The sequence below is a fragment of the Carassius carassius genome, chromosome 21 (genome assembly GCF_963082965.1).
Source record: "Carassius carassius chromosome 21, fCarCar2.1, whole genome shotgun sequence".
Classification (NCBI taxonomy): domain Eukaryota; kingdom Metazoa; phylum Chordata; class Actinopteri; order Cypriniformes; family Cyprinidae; genus Carassius; species Carassius carassius.
The window spans coordinates 3054023-3067151 of NC_081775.1; the positions used below are offsets into that span (position 1 = coordinate 3054023).

The 13129-nt window shown below is 41.1% G+C and overlaps 1 protein-coding gene across 1 annotated transcript in view; it reads right to left on the bottom strand.

The window, feature by feature from the left end:
• The window catches only part of cfap74 (cilia and flagella associated protein 74), a 134717-nt gene that overhangs the window by 53225 nt on the left and 68363 nt on the right, over positions 1-13129 (bottom strand). The gene's annotated exons all lie outside the window — the stretch shown is intronic.

Genomic DNA, 13129 nt, shown 5'->3' on the forward strand with positions numbered 1-13129 from the left:
CATCATTCAGCTAAGTTCAGTTTAAATAGTATCTATCCTGTGCAATCATTTGCAAAAAAGTCAACGGTATCGCTGTAAATAAAGTGTCCCCAACTAAGCAAGCCAAAGGCGATAGCGGCAAAGAACCAAAATTCCATCGGTGACCGAATGGAGAAAAAACCTTGGGAGAAACTAAGCTCAGTCGGGGGGCCAGTTCTCTTCTGGCCAGATGAAACCAGCAGTTCAATTCCAGGATGCAACAAAGTCAGATTGTGGAGAAGAATCATCGGTTTCCTGTGGTCTTGTCCTGGTGGTCGTCTGAAACAAGGTCTTTACAGGGAATTTGGATCTGGGTCTCATATAGTTGTCGCTCTCTTTCATGGCTGTAGAGGTCCTTTCTAGGTGCTGATCCACCATCTGGGCTGGATACAGACTGGATCCAGGTGACTGCAGGGACCATCTGTAATGCCACACCAGCAGAGGGAGCCTTCACCTGAGTACTGACTGTTTACAGCTCCCCCTGCTTCTACAATCATTTCCTGTTTGGGACTATTTAACACGAGTCAGCGTGTTCTTACTTTGTGAAGTATTGCCAGTTTACCTGCCTTACCAAGCCTGTTTGTTTGATGTTTGTGTTTGACCTACTCGTCTGCCTATTAGTCTCTGCCTTTTGGATTCCCCTTGTGCATGTTGAAAGATCAGACTGCCATTATCGACTTATTTATATAACCAAGAAGACAAGTTTAATTCTGACGATAAGGAATGTGCCGTCATGATGTCACTGTTGTCTGGAAAGGCGATCGATTGGGCTGCAGCCGTTTGGGACACTGACATGATTTAGACGATCATTTGACTACTTTATTCATTCAACAACTACGAGAAGTGTTTGATTATCCCACAGGGGGCAAGGATATATCAACCCAGCTTCTGCAAATGTCCCAAGGTAACGGAAAAGCCGCTGATAATGCCATCTTGTTTCATACACTTGCTGCTCAGAGTGGATGCAATATGTTTCTCTCAAAGCTGTGCTCCAGAAAAGCCTCAACGCTGACCTACAGGCAGATTTGATATGTAAAGGAGAAAGTTTATCATTTTCTGACTTGGTCACACTCACGATACAACTTAATTCACACCATATTTCTGATATTATCGATCAATCTTATCAGATTAATTTTGATCGTTCACTTTTATTTTATATCCGTGATGATAAAGGCAGGGAAATAGGCTTACAGAGAAGATTTCAGAATTAGAGGCACGCATCCAAACTTTAATTGAGGACAGTAAGAATGTTAGGGCTCTAGATACGGCTTTGGATGCGTCTAGCTCAGGGAGTCCTTTACATTGTTCGGTTCCGGCAACAGAGCCCCTGCGGCAGGGCAACTGGGTGACAGTGAGGCAGCGTAGTCGTGGGTCAAAACACCGCTCTTCTGTTCCGATCAAAACATTAAACAGGTTCTCCCTACTCAGTGATGCACCCACTGAGAAACCTGATGAAAGTGCTCTAGTTATTGGTGATTCTATTGTACGGAACATGAATATAGAGACACCAGCCACCATAGTCAAATGTTTACCAGGAGCAAGAGCGCATGACATCTTGGCAAATTTAAAAGTGCTGGCTAATGCTAAACGTAAATAAAGTAAGATTGTTATTCATGCCGGCGCTAATGATGTTCGACTTCGCCAGTCGGAGATCACTAAAAATAACATTAAAGAGGTGTGTGAACTTGCAAGCACGATGTCAGACACTGTAATATGCTCTGGTGCCCTCCCTGCTTACCGTGGTTACGAGATGCATAGCAGATTGTCTTCACTCAATGGCTGGATTTCTAAGTGGTGCCCACAGAATAACATAGGTTTCATAGACAATTGGACGAGCTTTTGGGGCAGACCTGACCTGTTGAAAAGAGATGGTCTTCATCCCTCCTGGGTTGGTGCCACTCTTCTCTCTAGAAATATGCCAAATAGTCTTAGTGTTTTTACTTGACTAACTGGGGCCCAGGTCAGGAAGCAGACTGACTGGCTAAACCGACCGTCTGCTAGCTGCCTCACGTCACAGAGGTCAGCTAATTCTCAGCACATAGAGACTCTTTCACCTAGATGTCACACTATAGAGACTGTGTCTGTTCCCCGAACTAGAAAATACAAAAAACGTCCAAACCAAGTTAAGATTAACAATTTAATTGAGGTTCAACAAATGAAAAACAGATGCAATACGGATAAACAAATGATAAAGCTTGGCTTATTGAATATCAGATCCCTTTCTACGAAAACACTTTTTGTAAATATGATCACTGATCATAATCTAGATGTGCTCTGTTTGACAGAAACCTGGCTAAAACCTGATGATACATTATTTTAAATGAGTCCAGCCCCCAAGATTACTGTTAGAAACATGAGCCATGTCTAAAAGGCAAAGGGGGAGGTGTTGCTTCAATTTATAAAAACATTTTCAGGATTTCTCAGAGGGCAGGCTTCAAGTATAACTCGTTTGAAGTAATGGTGCTTCATATAACATTATCCAGAGAAACAAATGTTAATGATAAATCCCCCGAGATGTTTGTACTGGCTACTGTATACAGGCCACCAGGGCACCATACAGACTTTATTAAAGAGTTTGGTGATTTTACATCTGAGTTAGTTCTGGCTGCAGATGAAGTTTTAATAGTTGGTGATTTTAATATACAGTCGTTGCCAAAAGTTTTGAGAATTACATAAATATTGGAAATTGGAAAAGTTGCTGCTTAAGTTTTTATTATAGCAATTTGCATATACTCCAGAATGTTATGAAGAGTGATCAGATGAATTGCATAGTCCTTCTTTGCCATGAAAATTAACTTAATCCCAAAAAAACCTTTCCACTGCATTTCATCGCTGTCATTAAAGGACCTGCTGAGATCATTTCAGTTATAGTCTTGTTAACTCAGGTGAGAATGTTGACGAGCACAAGGCTGGAGATCATTAAGTCAGGCTGATTGGGTTAGAATGGCAGACTTGACATGTTAAAAGGAGGGTGATGCTTGAAATCATTGTTCTTCCATTGTTAACCATGGTGACCTGCAAAGAAACGCGTGCAGCCATCATTGCGTTGCATAAAAATGGCTTCACAGGCAAGGATATTGTGGCTACTAAGATTGCACCTAAATCAACAATTTATAGGATCATCAAGAACTTCAAGGAAAGAGGTTCAATTCTTGTAAAGGAGGCTTCAGGGCGTCCAAGAAAGTCCAGCAAGCGCCAGGATCATCTCCTAAAGAGGATTCAGCTGTGGAATCGGAGTGCCACCAGTGCAGAGCTTGCTCAGGAATGGCAGCAGGCAGGTGTGAGCGCATCTGCACGCACAGTGAGGCCAAGACTGGAAGATGGCCTGGTGTCAAGAAGGGCAGCAAAGAAGCCACTTCTCTCCAAATAAAACATCAGGGACAGATTGATCTTCTGCAGAAAGTATAGTGAATGGACAACTGAGGACTATTTTGTTTAAAGCGCTATATAAATAAAGGTGACTTGACTTGACTTGACTGGGGCAAAGTCATATTCTCCGATGAAGCCCCTTTCCGATTGTTTGGGGCATCTGGAAAAAGGCTTGTCCGGAGAAGAAAAGGTGAGCGCTACCATCAGTCCTGTGTAATGCCAACAGTAAAGCATCCTGACACCATTCATGTGTGGGGTTGCTTCTCATCCAAGGGAGTGGGCTCACTCACAATTCTGCCCAAAAACACAGCCATGAATAAAGAATGGTACCAAAACACCCTACAACAGCAACTTCTTCCAACAATCCAACAAAAGTTTGGTGAAGAACAATGCATTTTCCAGCACGATGGAGCACCGTGCCATAAGGCAAAAGTGATAACTAAGTGGCTCGGGGACCAGAATGTTGAAATTTTGGGTCTATGGCCTGGAAACTCCCCAGATCTTAATCCCATTGAGAACTTGTGGTCAATCCTCAAGAGGCGGGTGGACAAACAAAAACCCACTAATTCTAACAAACTCCAAGAAGTTATTATGAAAGAATGGGATACTATCAGTCAGGATTTGGCCCAGAAGTTGATTGAGAGCATGCCCAGTCGAATTGCAGAGGTCCTGAAAAAGAAGGGCCAAACTGCAAATACTGACTCTTTGCATAAATGTCATGTAATTGTCGATAAAAGCCTTTGAAACGTATGAAGTGCTTGTAATTATATTTCAGTACATCACAGAAACAACTGAAACAAAGATCTAAAAGCAGTTTATCAGCAAACTTTTTGAAAACTAATATTTATGTAATTCTCAAAACATATTGCCACGACTGTACACGTTGATAATGAAAAAGATGCATTGGGATCCTTCTTTATAGACATTCTGAACTCTATTGGGGTTAGACAACACATTTCTGGAACTACTCATTGTCGAAATCATACTCTAGATTTAATACTGTCACATGGAGTTGATGTTGATAGTGTTGAAATTATGCAGCCAAGTGATGATATCTCAGATCATTATTTCGTTTTGTGCAAACTACTTATAGCCAAAATAGTAAATTCTACGTCTTGTTAAAAGTATGGAAGAACCATCACTTCTACCACAAAATACTGCTTTTTAAGTTATCTTCCTGATGTATCCAAATTCCTTAGCATATCCAAAACCTCAGAACAACTTGATGATGTAACAGAAACTATGGACTCTCTCTTTTCTAGCATTTAAAATACAATTGCTCCTTTACGCTTAAGGAAGGTTAAGGAAACCAGTATGACACCAAGGTATAATGAGCATACTTGCACCCTAAAGAGAGCAGTCCGAAAAATGGAGCGCAGCTGGAGGAAAACAAAACTAGAGGTATTTCGTATTGCTTGGCGGGAAAGTAACCTATCCTACAGAAAAGCATTAAAAACTGCTAGATCTGATTACTTTTCTTCTCTAATAGAAGAAAACAAACATAACCCCAGGTATTTATTATACATTGTATACATATTAATTAATTATACATATTAATACATTGGCTAAATTAACAAAAAATAAAGCCTCAACAAGTGTTGACATTTCCCAACATCACAGCAGTAATGACTTTATGAACTACTTTACTTCTAAAATCGATACTATTAAAGATAAAATTGTAACCATTCAGCCGTCAGCTACAGTATCGCATCAGACAGTGCACTATAGACCTCCTGAGGAACAGTTCCACTCATTCTCTACTATAGGAGAGGAAGAATTGTACAAACTTGTTAAATCATCTAAACCAACAACATGTATGTTAGACCCTATACCATCTAAGCTCCTAAAAGATGTGCTTCCAGAAGTCATAGATCCTCTTCTGACTATTATTAATTCCTCATTGTCATTAGGATGTGTCCCCAAAACCTTCAAACTGCCTCTCATCAAAAAACCACAACTTGACCCCAAAGAACTAGCTAATTATAGACCAATCTCGAATCTCCCTTTTCTGTCCAAAGTACCAGAAAAGGAGGTATTCTCACAATTTTATTCCTTCTCAGAGAAAAATGGTATATGTGAGGATTTCCAGTCAGGATTTAGACCGTATCATAGTACTGAGACTGCTCTCCTTAGAGTTACAAATGACCTGCTCTTATCATCTGATCGTGGTTGTATCTCTCTATTAGTTTTATTGGATCTTAGTGCTGCGTTTGACACAATTGACCACAACATTCTTTTGCATAGACTTGAACACTTTGTTGGCATTAATGGAAGTGCATTAGCATGGTTTAAATCATACTTATATGACCGCCTTCAGTTCGTAGCAGTGAATGAAGATGTATCATATCAATTACAAGTGCAGTATGGAGTACCTCAAGGCTCAGTACTAGGGCCGCTACTCTTCATGCTTTATATGTTACCCTTGGGAGATATCGTCAGGAAACATGGTGTTAGCTTTCACTGTTATGCTGATGATACTCAGCTCTATATTTCTTCGCGGCCCGGTGAAACACACCAATTTGAAAAGCTAATGGAATGCATAGCTGATATAAAAAACTGGATGACGAGTAATTTCTTACTGCTAAATTCTGAAAAAAAAAACAGAGGTGTTAATTATAGGACCTAAAACCTCTGCATGTAATAACCTAGAACACGGTCTCAGACTTCATAGCTGCTCTGTCAATTCTTCGTCATCAGTTAGGAACCTAGGTGTGCTATTTGACCGCAATCTTTCCTTAGAAAGCCACATTTCTAGCATTTGTAAAACTGCATTTTTCCATCTCAAAAATATCTCTAAATTACGGCCTATGCTCTCAATGTCAAATGCAGAAATGTTAATCCATGCATTTATGACCTCAAGGTTAGATTATTGTAATACTTTATTGGGTGGTTGTTCTGCACGCTTAGTAAACAAACTACAGCTAGTCCAAAATGTAGCAGCAAGAGTTCTTACTAGAACCAGGAAGTATGACCCTATTAGCCCGGTCCTGTCCACACTGCACTGGCTCCCTATCAAACATCGTATAGATTTTAAAATATTGCTTATTACTTATAAAGCCCTGAATGGTTTAGCACCTCAGTCTTTGAATGAGCTCCTTTTACATTATAATCCTCTACGTCTGCTACGTTCTCAAAACTCAGGCAATTTGATAATACCTAGAATATCAAAATCAACAGCGGGCGGCAGATCCTTTTCCTATTTGGCGCCTAAACTCTGGAATAACTTACCTAACATTGTTCGGGAGGCAGACACACTCTTGCAGTTTAAATCTAGATTAAAGACCCATCTCTTTAACCTGGCTTACACATAACATACTAATATGCTTTTAATATCCAAATCCGTTAAATTATTTTTAGGCTGCATTAATTAGGTAAACCGGAACTGGGAACACTTCCCATACCACCCGATGTACTTGCTACATCATTAGAAGAATGGCATCTACGCTAATATTAGTCTGTTTCTCTCTTATTCCGAGGTCATCGTAGCCACCAGATCCAGTCTGTATCCAGATCAGAGGGTCACTGCAGTCACCCGGATCCAGTATGTATCCAGACCAGATGGATCAGCACCTAGAAAGGACCTCTACATCCCTGAAAGACAGCGGAGACCAGGACTAGAGCCCCAGATACAGATCCCCTGTAAAGACCTTGTCTCAGATGACCACCAGGACAAGACCACAGGAAACAGATGATTCTTCTGCACAATCTGTCTTTTCTGCAGCCTGGAATTGAACTACTGGTTTCGTCTGGTCAGAGGAGAACTGGCCCCCCAACTGAGCCTGGTTTCTCCCAAGGTTTTTTTCTCCATTCTGTCACCGATGGAGTTTCGGTTCCTTGCCGCCAACGCCTCTGGCTTGCTTAGTTGGGGTCACTTCATCTACAGCGATATCATTGACTAGATTGCAAATAAATGCAGACACTATTTAAACTGAACCGAGATGACATCACTGAATTCAATGATGAACTGTTTTTAACTGTCATTTTGCATTATTGACACTGTTTTCCTAATGAATGTTGTTCAGTTGCTTTGACGCAATGTATTTTTATTAAAGAGCTATATAAATAAAGGTGACTTGACTTGACTTGACTCGCTATCAGGGATGCCCACACAAGGCTCAAATCCCCATTATGGTAAATAAGGAACACTTCTCTCTCCCCAGTAATCAGTCCTTCAAACTCCCCCTTACCTTAAAAACATAATAACTGTCCATCTCGCTAACAACAATGATTGACTCTGGAGCCGCATTAAATCTCATTCATGAGGATATCGTCAGGAAATAAAATATACCCAATTTAACCATTATACCCACCTATCAGGATTAAAGCCATCAACAACTGCAATTGGAACTGGTGTTATACATCAAACCAAGACATTAACCCTACAAGTTGGTTTATTTCTTCAAGAATACATATCCATCTATGTCATTAACTCCCCTAAGCATGAAATCATCCTTGGATTTCCATGGCTGTCTGTTCACGACCCAGTCATTTCCTGGCATTAGGGTGAGTTGATCAGTGGTCTGCCTTCTGTAAAAGTCACTGTTTCTTCTCAGTTTCCCAACCATGTTATACCACTAGTGTTGAAAGTCCCACAAGTACCAAGGCAGTTTCTATTCCCCCATGTTATGATGACCTGGCAGAGGTCTTTAGTATATCAACTTTAGTATGGCAACCCAACTACCACCTCATCGTCCCTGGGACTGTAATATTGATTTACTCCCCAATGCCATGCCTCCCAAAAGTCGTGTTTACCATCTATCTCGAACTGAAACCCAAGCCATGGAGGATTATATTGAAGAGGTCTTGAGTTCTGGATTCATTCGGCCCTTTACGTCCCCAGCTGCAACAGGGTTCTTCGCTGTGGAAAAAAAGGACTACATTGATTATAGAGGAATAAAAAATGTCAGAGTAAAATTCTGCGACCCCCTGCCACTGGTTCTTTCAGCCCTGGAACAGCTCCGAGAAGCAAGAATATACACTAATCTCGATCTACAGAGTGCATATAACAATTCGAATTAAGGACAGCGATGAATGGAAAACTTCCTTCCTCACCAATAGGGGGCACTATGAGGTCACTATCAGGTCATGCCGTATGGACTTGCCAATGCACCAGCTGTCTTCCAGTCCTTCATTAATGAGATCTTGCAAGACTTGCTGAATCAATGTGTAACTGCCTACATCGATGACATTCTTATATACTCCAATACAGAGGCAGAACACATTAACCATGTCAAGTCTTCACTTCACTAAGAATCAACCGTACGTCAAGTCAGAGAAATGTGAGTTTCACGTCAGGCAGAGATCATTCCTTGGTTACCACATTAGTCATCAGGGTGTCAAGATGGACGAAGCCAAGGTCAAGGCAGTGACGGAATTGCCACAACCATCTACCATTAAACTACTTCAAAGATTTCTGGGGTTTGCTAATTTCTACAGGAGATTCATTAGACAGCATGGTTGGATCACCTCTAACATCGCTCCTCAAGGGCAAGCCATCAAAACTAAAGTGGAGTGAGAGGCTACTAAAGCATACAACACTTTAAAAGTTAATATTATAACAGCCCCAGTCCTCAAACACCATGACCCCAATCTGCCATTCATTGTGGAAGTAGATGCTTATGACTCGGGAATCGGAGCCGTGCTCTCCAAACGCCATGGTCAACCTGGCAAACTGTATCCCTCTGCATTCTTTTCAAGAAAGTTAAGAGCAGCTGAACGAAACTATGATGTTGGGAATAAGGAACTACTGTCTATGAAAGCAGCCATAGAACAAAGGAGACACTGGCTTGAGGGAGCATTCCACCCGTTCTAGGTGATTACTGACCATAAGAACATTAGAGTACATTAAAGGTGCAAAACGACTCAACCCACGCCAAGCTCGCTGGTCCCTCTTCTTCACCCGATTCCAATTCACAGTGACCTATCGTCCAGGGAGTAAAAACAGTAAGGCAGATGCTCTCTCCAGGCAGTATGATCTTCCCCTCGACAGCCATATTCCAGAATGCATTCTTCCCCCATCTGTAATCATCGCCCCAATCACCTGGGATATCATGGCGGAGATACAGAGAGGACAGCTCCAAGAACCAGTTCCTGCCAACTGTCCACCTAACACACATTACGTTCCACAAAGTCTACGTCACAGGGTAATTCAATGGGTCCACACCTCTGTCAGCTCTGGCCACCCTGGAATCTCCCGCACTCTGCACCTGCTACGCAACTCGTTCTGGTGGCCTTCATTGTCCAAAGATGTCACAAATTACGTAAAAGCCTGTCAAGTCTGTGCTCAATCCAAGACCCCCAAGGAGTTACTATCCAGACTCCTTCAATCTCTGTCCATTCCACGACGCCCCTGGTCTCATCTCTACATAGACTTTGTTACTGACTTACCTCTGTCCAATGGTTTCACTGCCATCCTAGTTATCATAGATCGATTCTCCAAATCATGCCTGTTGATGCCCTTGAAAGGACTCCCCACAACCATGGAAACCGCACAGGCAATGTTCCACCATGTCTTCAGGAACTATGGAATCCGGAAGATATTGTCAGTGACAGAAGGACCCAGTTCACATACCAAGTCTAGAGAGCATTCTGCAAGAAACTCGATATTAATGTCAGTCTCACCTCAGGTTATCACCCACAAGCTAACCGTCAGGGGGAACGATTAAACCAAGAACTAGGCAGATACTTATGATCCTATTGCAGCAGAGAACAACATCAATGGTTGGAATTCCTCCCATGGGCAGGATACGCAAAGAATTCGCAGACTCACTCGTCAAAAGGTCTGAATCCTTTCCAGTTTGACCTTGGATATCAACCCTTTATGTTCCCGTGGTCTGGCAAACCATCATCGGTCCCCGCTGTGGATGACTGGATTCGACATAGTGAGAGGGTGTGGGACAGTGCATATGTCCACCTTCAACGAGCTGTAAGAGTACAGGAACTCTATGCCAACAAGCGACGTCAGCCACACCCTCCCTACCAACCAGGACAGCGGGTCTGGCTCTCTACACGTGACCTTAAGGTGTAGCTACCAAGCAGGAAGCTCAGCCAAAGGTATGTTGGCCCTTTAAAGATTCTACGAAGAATAAATGAGGTCACATACCAACTAGAGCTCCCTCTTATCTACCGTATCTCTCCCTCCTTCCATGTTTCGCTGCTTAAACCGGTCCAACCGGATGCTGACCCCAATCATGTCACTCAGGAACCGCCACTGCCGCTGGACGTTGATGGAGCTCCAGCCTACTAGGTCAATGAACTGCTGGACTCTAGAAGGAGAGGGGGTCAGCTCTAATATCTGGTGGACTGGGAGGGCTATGGACCTGTGGAGAGGTCATGGGTAGCTGGCAGCGACATTCTGGATCCCTCTCTCACGAAGGAATTTCATAGAGCCAGACCCAATTGACCAGCGTCACGACCACGGCGATGTCTGATGGACTGATGTTTGTGTTTGACCAACTCACCTGCCTACTAGTCTCTGCCTTTTGGAATCCCCTTGTGCATGTTGAAAGATTGGACTGCCATTACAGTACTCACTCTCTGCCTTGTTTAACGGCTCTGTCTGTAAGATCTTTTCCTAATAAACTTCTGCAAATGGATTCTAATACTGCCTCAGCCCCCTTGTTACACCATCTGATCTGGATACAGATACTGGATACAGATTTGCCATTTTGGCAAATCTGAGATATACGCAGATGGCGTAAGCTCCGCGCAGCACTGATGCATTGTTTGCTTTCAAACTGTAACAACGTTTGTAGTTGCAAGAAGGAAGCGTCCAGGGTTGGCATTAGGAGACTCGATTAATTTATTCAGAACTTTACAAAAACAAAAATAGCGCATCCAGCACGTTCACAAAACATTAAAGGCACACTTTAAATTTCTCCCAGACCTCTCTTTCCCAGCAGAGCAGTGTCTAAGTCTCCGTTCCGTCTCTCTGTGCCACCATATTCTCCAGCCTCTCATTTAACCGGTCTCTCCAGTCCAATTACTGCAATCAGAAACAGGTGTTCATCATTTTGCACTTAACCCACTTACTCACCACTCGTTTCCCGGCCTTTTCTCCCGCTACAGACTTTGCTGAACCACTCCCCCCTCACCACGCAAACCAAAGCGTAAATACACATAAAAAACATATCCTTTTGGCGCGGCTGATACAGGAGAGCATACGCCATCTGCAAACAGCTCAGATTTGCCAAAATGGCGCTATGCTGATTTGGAAAGACACAGAGGAGAGGAATTGTTGAATAAAGTTGTTATTTTTGTTTTCTTTGTGTACAAAAAGTACTCTTGTCGCTTCACTTTACAGTTGAATCACTGATGACAGATGGACTATTCCACGATGCCGATGACATGGGGGTAAGTGATTAATGAAAGTTTTTGGGTGGAGTAACCCTTTAAGCAGTTAATAAATAAATAGAGTGCAAGTCTGTTCTTTTAAGAATAGAATTAGAATAGAGTTAGAGGGTCAAATAAAGATGGAGGAGATGTGTTCTAAGCTGATTCTTGAAGATGGCTAAGGACTCAGCTGCTCATAATGAGTTGGGCAGGTCATTCCACAAGGAGGAAACCATACATTTAAAATCAGAGAAAGTGATTTTGTGCCTCTCTGGGATAAACAATAAAGCGATGTTCACTTGCAAAATGCAAGCTTATAGAGGCACATAACTCTGAAGAAATGAATTTAAGTAAAGGGTTGCAGAGCCAGTGGTGGTTTTTAAGACAAACATTAATGCATTAATAAACATTTAGCAAACGCTTTTATCCAAAGCGACTTACAGTGCATTCAGGCTAATAATATTTACCTAACGTGTTCCCTGGGAATCGAACCATTACCATTACCACAACATCAATGTGTGTGTGTGTGTATATATTCCCAGGGAACACCTTAGGTAAATATTGTTATATATATATATATATATATATATATATATATACACACACACACACACACACACACACACACACATACTGACTCAAGGCTTTTTAATGGTATAGTGTATAATTTAACAAAAGCTTTTTATTTCGGTTAAATGCTTCGGTTAAACTTATTTAAAATAATCCTGAAAAGAAATGTACTCAACTATTTTAAATATTGATAATAATAAATGTTTCTAGAACAGCAAATCAGCATATTAAGATAATTTCTAAAGGATCATATGACACTGAAGACTAGAGTAATGATGCTGAAAATGTATCTTTGATCACAGGAATAAATTAAAATTTAAAATATATTTAAATAGAAAACATTTTAGATAGTAAAAATATTTCACAATTAGGGCTGGTAAGCGATTAAAAGTTTTAATCTAATTGATTACATGTTGTGGTGATTAATCAAATTAATCGCACATCAAATTTGTAGAAATTACTCACAAAAGATCATTTAAAGTCATTGTTGTGTAAAGCATCAGGCATTACAAAAAGTAGGCTCAGTAAGAAATATTTTCTTTGATAAAATTGATTACATATAGCCTACTCTTTTGGACCATGTGAGTAAATGATGACAGAATTTTAATTTTTGGTTGGGTGAACTATAACTTTAATAATTGATTTTCTTAATTTTATTATTATTATTATGAAAATATAAAATTATTTCTTTAATGAAATGATACTCTAAATAATAAACTAAAACTGCCAGTAGGTGGTGGTAAATGTCTTAATGATTAAGTCATCGTGTCATTTATTCAGTTGTTTGATTGGTTCAAATGGCTGATTTATTCAGGAGTGAAGTAGATGGTTCTTAATGAAT